The 12,662-nt window shown below is 40.3% G+C and overlaps 1 protein-coding gene across 3 annotated transcripts in view; it reads right to left on the bottom strand.

Annotated features, from left to right (window-relative positions):
- Positions 1-12,662, bottom strand: part of slc26a11 (solute carrier family 26 member 11) — a 39,314-nt gene that overhangs the window by 21,660 nt on the left and 4,992 nt on the right. The gene's annotated exons all lie outside the window — the stretch shown is intronic.

Raw genomic sequence — 12,662 nt, forward strand, 5'->3', positions numbered from 1 at the left:
ATAATATTAAACTGATTTTTTATTCCCTGACAGGCCATTTATTTTAATTAGCCTAATTTCAAAGACCTGTTGCAGGGACATTTTCCTACACTTTTTTCCTATATGGTGCATCTGCAAACAACTGCTAGCCCAAATACAATGCCATGAATTAAGATCATCGGCTTTGCATAATGACGAAACAAAGTGGTATATCTAGGTAGGCTTAGACTATATTTTTTTATGAATATTCCTGGGAGATCCTTAGTTGCGCGGGATGTGGAAGAGCAAAAGTTTGAGAAAACACTGCCTTGAAAAAAAATCTCATCTCATGAGCTGCAAGCCACCACTGCTGCAGCAGATCGACTTTCAAGTCAAGTTCATCTGTCAAGTCTTTCAAGTCAAGTTCATCTTAATGTAAAATCGCACTGGCCTTGAATGACAAGGTAAGGAAAATAAGACTAAATCTCAAATAACCAAGACTAGGTTGACCGTGTGATTTTTCTCAGGAGATGTTTAGAGCATTTAACTTCAGACACAGGATTATCAGCAAACTGCAGTGAGAACAGCTAGCTGGCTACTCAAAATAAACTAGCAATCTATTCAGTCAGCATATTTGTGTTTGATCTGTGTGAATTACAGAAATATCAGACTTGCTAGACCTACTTTGAGCTACTAAGCAACCTTTCAACAAGGATACAGTAGATTGAATTCGTTTTGTGACGTGTGCATAAATTGATGAATGTGAAATGACACCAGCGGGAGGAAGAGGAAACTGACTGATTTCTTCAAAAGGTAGACTGATATTCCAGACATTTTAGCATGACTACCTCTGTAACATGTTGGCAGCAGGCTTTACAGTCATGTACTCAGTAAACTTACAAAATGATTTAATTTATATCAACATTCTATTAATTTTAATATTAAAATGACTAAGATATGATCTGCTTCTAGGTTTGTTATACTGTTAAGCATAATCATAAACATTGACATTAAGCAATCTTCCCATTGCATTTCCCCTCATATGTAGAGTGGAGCCAAATACTGGTGGAAATGACACTGGACAGGGTAGCAGAAGTGAGGAGATATGTAAAGAGGTGGAAATTATTTTTTCAACAATTACATTTCATATCATTAAGTATTGCAATTCAATTCTTTCGATTCCATGCCTTCTAGTTTGTCTGATCTAGTAATGGGCGATATAAACGACATGCAATATAAACGATACAAAATTGGCCTATGATAGAGATTTTAATTCTATTGCACTATCGCGATAATGCATAATAATAATAACCGCAAAATTTAGAGCACGAGCTGCAACAGGCTGCAATTATGCATCTCGAGAAAACATGGCTGAAAGCGAAATGGAGGAGCTAGTGAAAAAGACCAGTGCAACATCCATTATTTGGACATGGTTCAGATTTAAGCCGTCCGACGAGCAGCAGCAAACTATACCCTGTAGAGGAGAGGTGGGCAAACTACGGCCCGCCACACACTTTAATTGGGCCCACCGAGCATTTCATTTGGTTAATTTGACTGCCCGCAATTTTTCCTGCGATAGACGATTGTGGTTATTTTTACTGAAAACTGCTTTTCACTCTTCTTAGAGAACGTTTACATTGGGGTCTATGTAACAAGTTCTGAAATGGTTCTATTATCATTTTTATATTGCGATATAGATCATTATCGCAAGAGGCTGCAATGTATCGCAATATGGATTTTAGGCCATATCGCCCATCCCTTGTCTGATCTAAACATTATTTCACCCAGGATGTGGTTCCTTACCCCTTTATTATTAAAATGTTTATCAAGTTAGGCTAGGCTAAGGTCATTCAAATACAAATTTGCCACTGTTAGTAATGAACACAATTGTCTTCTGCAGAGTAGTGCAGAGAATTTGTTAAACATTAACTGTACCAATATAATTTCTCGCAGAAATATTGAACTATATCCATCTCCCCCACCTCTACTCTTGACAGGGCCGGGGAGCTGTGGACATGGGGCAGGTCACTGGAGCTGTGGACATGGGGAAGGACACTGGAGCAGGAGATGAAGCCGGTCACAACATGCCAGACTGCTGGAAGGTACACCAGTATGTACAGTATACTATAAGACCCACCCATTTCTTATGGTAAAAGAGAAAAAGTTGGGATGCAAAACATGTAGTGCTGCAAGATCACTCAGAGCAGAGCATAGTGGTAAACTCAGGTATACCTTCTCAAGTGAATGGCAAAATTGTCTAGTTGGCCCTTATGGGAACACGACTGCAAAACAAATGAAATCTTTGAGAGAAAAAAAATAATGAACATAGTGTTTCCCAAAGTCATACAATTGCTGAAAGTATACTTAAAAAGCAACAAGCCAAAATGTTAGAAACAAGTTCTCAAAACTGAGTCTGAAATTCTTGAGTCTACTTTCAGTGTTTAGAACAGCCTACTATGTAGCAAAAAACAACCGGCCTTACACTGACCACTGAGTGTTGGCCATGTTCTTCATTCAAATGTCACATATAATAATATCATTACTTTATATCCAGGGAGATGAGACAGGCAATGTTGGCCACCATCAAACAAAGTCGACCAAAGCTAACAGTGATTGTAGATGAGAGCACCTTGTTAAGCAAGAAGTCCTGCCTGATTGTGTCCCTCAGGACATCTGTCCATAATTCGCAGTCTTTGTACATACCTCGGAATACATAATTAGGCGCTCTCAATCCCCTCCCATCTTTTTACGCTAAACTCCCATTTTACCCTGGATCCTCCCATGAATGCAGATGTATGACATGAACAACGCAATCTGCCACTTTCAGCTCCCGCGACAGGCAGTTTGCGTTTTTACATCATTGCGGCCTGTTTGTACATACCTCGCAATGATTTTACACGCACGTTGCGAAACAAATACGCCTGAAGTGGGCGTAAAAGCGTTAGTACATCTGGCCCTAAGGCTAATCAGAGACATTAGACTGTCTCAGTCAGTAACTCTCATCAAGAGACAGATTGAGGCTTTTAGTTCAATGAGTAGAGAACCTGAGAGTGGCCATTTCTATGCATGCATATATATGCATTCTAAGCATGTTACGCAGTGGTGGAAGGGTTGTTCAATGGCATAGAATTGCACAGTGACAGAAGCCAAAAGTCATCGAGCCAGAAAAGTTTTATGAGGCTTTGAAAACCAACATGGAGGCAAGAATGGTGATAGAGGAAGAAGAGTCCTTATTTCAAATGGTGAACATTCTTCACAAAACAACTTGGCCTTCTGCTTTACCTCAAATGTATGGGGAACATGAACTGAGGGAGGTTTGCAATCTTTTTAGTATTGGCTTTGCTGGTATGAAGGCAAGCTTTAGGGATTTCAAAAGTGACCCCAGTCAACCAATGACTAACACTCTATTACTGACATGCTGTTGAAACAATTCTGTAAGCAGTGCAGAATGTAAGTGAGGTTTTTTCAGAAATTAACACAGTTGTTACACCTTAAGTTCCCTACTGAGAAAATGTGTCCTCTCTAATGTTTGTTAACATTGTCGGCCCTCCATTAGCATCCTGGGACCCCACTAAATTTGTTAAAAAGTGGGTAGCAAGGAGGAGATCTGCAGAGTACCAGGCCTGTAAGAAAAGGCAGACTAATACTGATGTGTTTGCGTACCAGCCACTTTGGGAAGTGATGTTGTATACTCTGTACTGTGTACTGTTTTAAAGAATTTGTGTGAAATAAATTCAAATGTTGATTGTTAAATGTTGAATGTTAAAATATATCTTAATAATAGGCAGTTTGTAATGAAGCAACCACTGGAGCCAGTGATCAAAACTACATGCTTGGTTGCCAAGCTGGCAGCTTTGAAGAGTTTATGTTGAGTCCTGGTTAGACTATGTGCGTGTTAAACTCTGTTTGCCTTTGTTTGTGTGTGTGTGTGTGTAGTAGTAGTAGTAGTAGTAGTAGTAGTAGTAGTAGTATTAAAGAGAGAGAATGGGAGAAGGAAGTTTGTGTGCCACATGAAGCACCAATAGTAGCAGAGCCCCCTCTTTTGTCAAGCCACATGCCAAAAATCTAGGTGTCATCCTTGATTCAGAGCTGTTTTAAAAGACAGATTAGCTCTGTAATCAAGAGTAGCTTCCATCAGCTGAGAATTATTTCCCATCTCAAACCCTCTTTGTCTCCCAAGGACTTAGAAACAGTAATTCATGCATTTGTTACATCCCGGTTAGATTATTGCAACTCCCTCTATCTTGGTCTCCCCCAGTCCCAACTTTCTCGTCTGCAATTGGTACAAAATGCAGCTGCTAGGTTGCTTACTGGCACCAAGAAATACCAACACATCACCCCTGTACTGGCCTTCTTACACTGGCTTCCCATTAGCTTTAGGGTCCACTTCAAAATCCTTCTGATTGTTTATAAGGCACTGCATGGGTTGGCTCCCTCATATATTTCAGACCTCCTCCATCCCCTCTCAGCATCCAGGTCCCTTAGATCTGCCGACAAGGGTCTTCTCTCTGTGGCCCGCACCCGCCTCAAGCAAAGAGGCGATAGAGCTTTTGCGGTAGCAGCCCCACGTCTGTGGAATTGTCTGCCCCCAGATGTTAGACTGTCTCCCTCCATCACCACTTTTAAATCAAGACTAAAGACCCACCTTTACTCCTTGGCCTTCCCTGCTTCCTAGCTGTCCATCTCTCTCCTCTCTTCTTCATATTCAAGTGTCTTCTGTACTGTTGCTATTTATTTGTTTAGGGCTGTCTATTTGTCTATTGTATTTATGTATTTGTCTTGCTTACTTTCTCTGTGCTTGCCTTTTATATTTAGCTTGTTCTGATTTGCTTTTATTTTCTATTTTTAGCCATATCCTCTGTACAGCACTTTGGCCAGTGGAAACTGTTTTAAATGTGCTCTATAAATTAAATACTTATTATAAATGTAATACTTACTTACTTTACTTACAAAAGGAAACCCTAGGGAGCTTCTTCATAAAGGCAATGGTATTTTCTACCACAACATCAAAGAAAGAGCAGCTGAACACAGAGTTGTCTGCCTACTTGCAGACTGGGGCAGTCGTGGCTTGTAACCGAAGGGTTGCCGTTTCGATCCCCAACCAGTAGAAACAGCTGAAGCGCCCTTGAGCAAGGCACCTAAGCCCTCACTGCTCCCCGCACGCCGCTGTAGCAAGGCAGCTTACTGCTCTGTTATTGTGTGCGCTTCACCTCACTGTGTGTTCACTGTGTGCTGTGTGTTCACTAATTTACGGATGGGATAAATACGGAGACCAAATTCCTTGTACTGTATACGCATTCCTTGTATACTCAAGTATACTTGGCCTAGAAACCTATACTGTTTTTGAACACCTGTTCACACATCACACAATGCATTCTCACAAACACATTCCCAAATATCACATAAATTTAACACACACACACACACACACACCTATGTTGTGACTTTTGTTCACCCTGAACCTTTACCTCCATTTTTGAAATGACGAAAGTCCACTTTTATCAGGTTTTTTTTCAGGGTTGCCTTTTAAATTTGCATTTTTTTATTGTTGTGAGCTTAATATGCAAATATAACACAAACACACACACACACAATGCTGGGATGTGACTGCTATTGTTCATAGTGGTTTGTCATTGTCATAGTCTGGACCTTTAACTCCATTTTTTAAATGATTTGCCATGAAAGTGCACTTTTATCTATGTTGTTTTTAGGGTTTCCTTTTAAATGTGCGCTTTTTATTGCTGTGAGCTATCTTTTTTTTCCAAGTGTGTAGCCTTGTTGCGCGTGTAACCTTGTTGCAAATGTAGCCTTGTTGCAATTTTGTGGAAATATATTATGCATTTTGTACCATGGCTTCATTAGAACAAATACTCTTTGTTCAATTTTATTGTACACACAAATATAAAAATGTTTCAATATAAACCACCTACGAAAGTAACCAAGAATGTACTGGTATGATTGAAAACATTAAAAGGGTAAAAGTGTGCAGTCAAAATATCGAGATATATATTGTATATCGTCCCAGCCCTACTTTCAAGTTTATCCAGTGAGGCGGCTTGCCAGATAGATAGATACTTCAGATAGATAGATACTTCAGATAGATAGATACTTCAGATAGATAGATAGATAGATACTTTAGATAGATAGATAGAGATAGATAGATACTTTATTGATCATCATTCTCAACTCCTACTCAAGCGAGTAGGACGCATTTCACACTGCTCCTGCTTCACCTATCCTTTTAGCAATTTCCACTCTTTTTCATTCTTTTATTTCATTTACAAGCTAGTTTAGCAAAGACAGTGAAACCAGTACATTTAAATCTGAAACTTTAGTGGTTAGTTTTTACTTTAAATGAGCCAGCCAAGTCAACGAGCAAAACTGAGCGGCAATTCACCTTGAAGTTGGATTAAAACAAAATCGCTCCTCGGCCAGAGACCCAGGAGATCATGCGAAAATGTACTGAGCTAGAACAGAGGATTTCTACTTTGGAATCAAAGATGCATGCCCTTCCATCAGCGACAGATGAACTACGAGAGGCATCTCATGAAGTGAGTACAGCAACTACTGGAAATGCAGAGAATGTAACCCAGCAGTCTAATATCACTGCTAATAGAGCAGATGAATGCATCGACCTCACAAAGGGAAATGTGAGTACAGAGCCTTGGCACAGGCAAGGTGCCAGACCAAAAAACAAAAAACGTAATACAAGAACTGTAATTACCTCAACACCAGTAAATTCAGATGTTAACTTCAGGCCTCGTATCAGAAATACAGACAGATCAGCAAACTACTACAGGGCTTGTGGTCCTAAGGGAAGCCCACAGCCCCTAACACTATGGAACAGATTTGAATGCCTCCGGGGCGTGAAGAGGAATTTCCCAGGGAACAGACCCAAAGCAGGCAGCGATCAAACTACAACAAAAGAAAGATGGGCACAGACAAGAAGCAGCACTCGACCCCTATTCATCCCACAACCCTCGTTCTAGGCGACTTTGCTGTGAGACATATAAATGGGGAAAGGATGATTGTATGTTGTTTCCCAAATGCTTCAGTGTCTGACACAAAAAACAAGCTTGCAGAACTGGTGTCAAAATATGCAACTATCAAAGCGCATCATTGTGCATGTTGGAGCAAATGACATCTACAGAGAACAGCTGTATGTCAAAGAAGATTTCAAGGAACTTTTCTCGGCCCTATATGAGCTTGGAATACAAATTTTCATCAGTGGCCCACTCCCAGCAGAGGGAAGCTTTGTATTTTCCAGACTATTCAGTTTAAACACCTGGCTCGCAAAAACATGCTTTTCAGTTGGGATGAATTTTATTGACAATTTTAACCTTTTTGGAATACTTCAGACCAAATAGCACAGAGCTGAGTTGGACTGGGGCCAAGATCTTAACCGAATACTATCACCTCTCTCTCCTGCACCCAACGTTTTTCTGCCAACCTTGAGCCGAGCCTCTGATAAGCGCTCAGTGGCCATACAGACGGAACAAGCGGATGACATCAACAACTCAGCTAAACCAAAACACTCTGCACAGGCTGAAACAGAGATATGCCCAACCTCCCCTGCTGTGGGGCCCTCTGATAACCACCCGCTAGCCTCCACTGAAATGCAGACCTTGGAGAAACATAAACAACCAGCTCAACAATGCCAAGCCATGTCCACTGGACAAGATAAGATGGGTGCTGCTAAAATGACTCAAAGTCAATCACTGGCGTCAAACTCCCTGGAATCTCAGCAAACAAATGGATGTGATGAGCATGAGGAGATAGCACCTATCAAAGCTGCTGAGAGGATATCAGAAAGGAAGGGTCATGTTGTAACATCAGTACCAATACCCCTCCCCACCTCCGTCGTCTCCTTGTCACCACAAAGACACAACAACATGGAATACACTACTGGAATACCTGCTGAAAGCGGAGCATCTGCAACAAACTTCCCAGAACCTCAGCAGGCAGATGGAGACTCTGGATCAATTTTCAACCCCAACCTCCTTGATTTCCCATCACCACCCACACCCAATCACGTCCCCACCCAATCAAACTCCCCAGGCCACACAAACCCCCCTAATCTCCCATCCCCATCCCCACCCCTTCATCCCACCACCCACCAAACTCCACAGGATCCCCTGAATACCCATCACCATCCCCACCCAAGCACATGATGTTCCCTGCAAGAATGGAGAGACTGCTACCAGTAGCCATGCAGAGTTTTACTAGCCCAAGATCATTAGCACCAAAGAAGCGAAGGTCACCTCCACCCCCTCGCCCTCCCCCTCCCCGTTTAGAAGGATCTCTTAAGCAGCAGCAACCTCTTAGTTCATTTTCTCAGCGGGCATATAGCATGGAATGTGCAGTGGAAAATACAGATGGCAGCAGCAGGGGACAATTATATGATGACTGTATTGCATGATATTCTCAGGGTCCCTGCAATATAAATGGTACTGACAGTAGTTTTGAAAACATGCCGGGACCCAGTAAGCCCATGACATTCTCTATTCCTGTATTGACAAGAAATAGAACACAAATGCATCGAGCTTATAGGGTGAACCAGTCCAATCTCCTACCCGTACCACATCAACCTCAGATTTCCCCCATGGATCATATTTCCCCAACACTTAAACTAACAAAACTAGCACTCCTAAATATCAGATCTCTTTCAAACAAATCATTCTTAATTCATGATCTAATTTGCACACACAACCTTGATTTTTTACTTTTAACTGAGACATGGTTAGATCAAGCAAACAGTGCTGCTACTCTCATCGAATCAGCTCCCCCAAACATCAGTTTTTTGAGTGCTACCAGAGCAAATAAAAGAGGTGGGGGGATAGCCACAATTTTCAAGACGTCTTTTCAGTGCAATCAGTCGTCATTCGGTGACTTTACTTCATTTGAATATCTGTGTGCATGCATTAAGTCTTCTCCTCAGATTTTATTACTGACAATTTACAGGCCTCCAAAACATTCAGCTAAAGTTTTTCTTGAAGAGCTAGGTGAACTGCTATCAGTTGTTTGCATAGAGTTTGACTGTTTTATTATATCAGGGGATCTAAACTTGCATGTGTTACTATAATCCTGAAAACAATTATGCCAAGGAATTCATTGCACTAATCGATACTTTCTCCCTAACACAGCATGTACAGGGGCCAACACACGCTCTCGGCCATACCCTCGACCTTGTTATCACAAAGGTCTCGATGTCTCTACAGCTGTTAAAGACCTGGCCTTATCTGATCATTTTTGCGTGTTCTTTGATGTGTCTATGTCCCCACACACTCAAAACACAGCTATGATGGTAAAAGGGAGAATCATAAATGATCAGACAAGTGCTCTCTTTGAGCAAGCACTTTCACTAAAGTCAAGTCAACTGTCAGACTCTGAAGACTTATTTGATCACTTTAATGCAAAAATGGCAAACATTATGGATGACATTGCTCCATTACAATTCAAGAAAGTTAAGGACAAACAGAAAGCACCATGGAGGCAAAATCCAGCAGTTAAACTTCTAAAAAGAGAGTGTAGGAAGACTGAAAGAAAATCTGTTTGATCTACTGCCCTCTGGGAAGAGGTACAGAAGCCTGCGCTCCCGCACTACCAGACTCACCAACAGCTTCATACACCAAGCTGTAAGGATGCTGAACTCTCTCCCTCCTCTCCCCCCTCCACCCTCAGCTACATAACATCCTGGACATTGGACCCACAATGGCCGCCTGCACTACTCCACTTGCACACTTGAACACTTACACACTTATACACTTTACAACTTGGTGTTGTTGTCCTGAAAACACAACACTTCTGCTGCTCTTACATAACTTGCACCACTATGCCACTTTCTTTATTACTTAGGTCAAACAGAACTACCCAAGCCTTTTATTGGCCTGACTTTGCACTAGTATTTTATTGACTGTCTATGCACAATTTCAACCAAATTTTGCTGCTCTTATTTTTTTCATTATTATATGTGCCCTCTTATTTACTTATTTACTTACTTTTTTGTTTACTTGAATGTTATGTTTGCCTGTGGACTAAAATTGGTAAAATATGTCTTGTCTTCACCGTGGGATAGTGAGAAACGTAATTTCGATCTCTTTGTATGTCTGGAACATGTGAAGAAATTGACAATAAAGCTGACTTTGACTTTGACTTTGAAGAAAATGGCGTAAATACAAACTTCAGATCCACTATGAAATCCATAAAAGATGCTCCGCACATATAACTCTGAAATTTGCAAAGCAAGACAGTCTTTCTTTTCTAACATTATCAATAGAAGTTCAAATAACACTTTCGTATTCTATTTTCAACTGTTGATAAGTTAACAAATCCCCCTCACAATTAGCGCCTGAACTTCTCTCAACTAATAAATGCAATGAGTTTTCATCTTTTTTTAAAGTTAAAATTGACAAAATCAGACTCAACATATCTGCTCAATTACAAATTCAACAACCTGAACTTCCAGCAACAAACAGAGGGAAACTAAACTTGATGTCAGAGCTCAGCTTGATAGACTACTGAAACACTTGAAAAAAACGGTACAGAATCTCAGCCCTTCCACATGTGTCTTAGACACTCTGCCTACCAATTTCTTCAAAACTGTTTTTCACCTCATAGCGGATGTCCTTCAAATTGTAAATGTATCATTGCTGTCTGGCACTTTTCCTAAGTCACTGAAAACAGCTGTTGTAAAGCCACTTCTCAAGAAGAATAACCTGGATGCCTCCATGCTAAACAATTACAGGCCCATATCCAATCTACCTTTTATTGGCAAAATTATTGAAAAAAGTAGTCTTTAATCAATTAACCACCTTCCTAACATCAAATGGGTATTTTGATTACTTTCAGTCTGGTTTTCGAAAATCACAGCACTGAAACAGCTCTCATTAAAGTTTCCAATGACATACCTCAACACAGATTCAGGTAAAACATCAGTCCTAGTGCTACTGGACCTTAGTGCAGCATTTGACACTGTTGATCACAATATTTTACTACACAGACTAGAACACTGGGTTGGATTTACAGGCATAGTTATCAGCTGGCTAAAAATCATATCTACAAGAAAGGAGCTTCTTTGTTGCCATCGAAACTGTACCTCAACACCAACGTCCTTGACCTGTGGTGTTCCCCAGGGGTCGATCTTGGGGCCACTATTATTCAACCTCTATATGCTCCCACTTGGACAAATCTTTCAAAATAATTTGATTTCATATCATAGCTATGCAGATGACACACAAATTTACTTAGCTCTATCACCAAACAACTATGGTCCTCTTGAATCTATGTGTCAGTGTATAGAACAAATCAACACCTGGATGTCTCAACATTTTCTTCAGCTGAACAAAGAAAAAACTGAAGTAATTATATTTGGTAAAAATGAGGAAAGACTTAGGGTTGCCACTCTCCTTGACACAAAAGGGTTGAAGGCAAAGGATATTGTTAAAAACCTTGGTGTATTAATTGACAGTGATCTAAATTTCAACAGTCACATGAAAGCGATAACTAAATCAGCTTTTTACCACCTCAAAAATATTGTCAAACTCAGAGGGCTGATGTCAAAACATGACTTAGAAAAACTCATTCATGCATTTATCTCCAGCAGGGCTGATTACTGCAATGGACTGTTCACAGGCCTTCCTAAAAAGACTATTAAACAGCTTCAGGTGATACAAAATGCAGCAGCTAGGACTCTAACAAAAACTAAAAGAACTGACCACATTACTCCAATTCTTAAGTCCTTGCACTGGCTTCCAGTAAGTCACAGAATTGACTTTAAAGCACTATTGCTTGTTTATAAATCAGTAAATGGAGCAGGACCTAAATACTTGTCAGACATGCTTCAGCAGTACACACCTTCTCGCCCCTCTCAGGTCCCAGGTGAAAAACCTGCTAGTAAAACCTACAGTTAGAACTAAACATGGTGAAGCAGCTTTTTGCTGCTATGCGGCTCAGCTGTGGAACCAACTTTCGGATGACATTAAAAGGCCCCAACTGTAGCCAGTTTTAAATCTAGACTTAAGACCAAACTGTTCTCAGACGCTTTCTGCTAACTGTGCCGAAGTTACAAATTCTGAATCTGCCTCGATAATTATTCTACTTTGTCTTTTATTACTTTTGCCTTTGTTTTTGCTTACTAATTATTCTTTTTATTTTAAATGATTTTACCTTGTGTTTTATGTTTTCTTTTTATTATGATCTTTACCTTTTAACTATTCTTTGACTATATTGCCCTTCTATGCTTTTATTTGTTATTATTGTTTGGTTTTGTTTATGTAAAGCACATTGAATGACCTATGTGCTGACTTGACTTGACTTGCCGGAGATGCCGTTTGAAACTCTACCATAAGACAACTAGCCTTTATTATGTATAATCTATGCTCGTGCTTCGATGGCGGTTTCAGTTGTGCGTCCTCCTCCTCCTTTAGCAACAAACAAGCGCTGAAATAGAGCGCGCGGCGTGCGGAGCGTGCGTAATGTAATCTAGGAGCAGTGATTCGCCAAACCTCCCTAATTGCAGTCGCAGGGTGACTGACTTGTCATGTTTTGTTGCCCCATCATATTTTAGTGACAGAGTGAAGACAGTGCAAAATAGTGTAGTGATAATTTAACTAAAATGTGGAGACAGTGCCAATGTGGAGGCTTGTTTTACATAATACTTTTTTATTATTTTCAATTTTTTTTTCTATCTTTATTTATGGTTTGAA

The sequence above is a fragment of the Alosa alosa genome, chromosome 7 (assembly GCF_017589495.1).
Source record: "Alosa alosa isolate M-15738 ecotype Scorff River chromosome 7, AALO_Geno_1.1, whole genome shotgun sequence".
In the NCBI taxonomy this organism is placed as follows: domain Eukaryota; kingdom Metazoa; phylum Chordata; class Actinopteri; order Clupeiformes; family Clupeidae; genus Alosa; species Alosa alosa.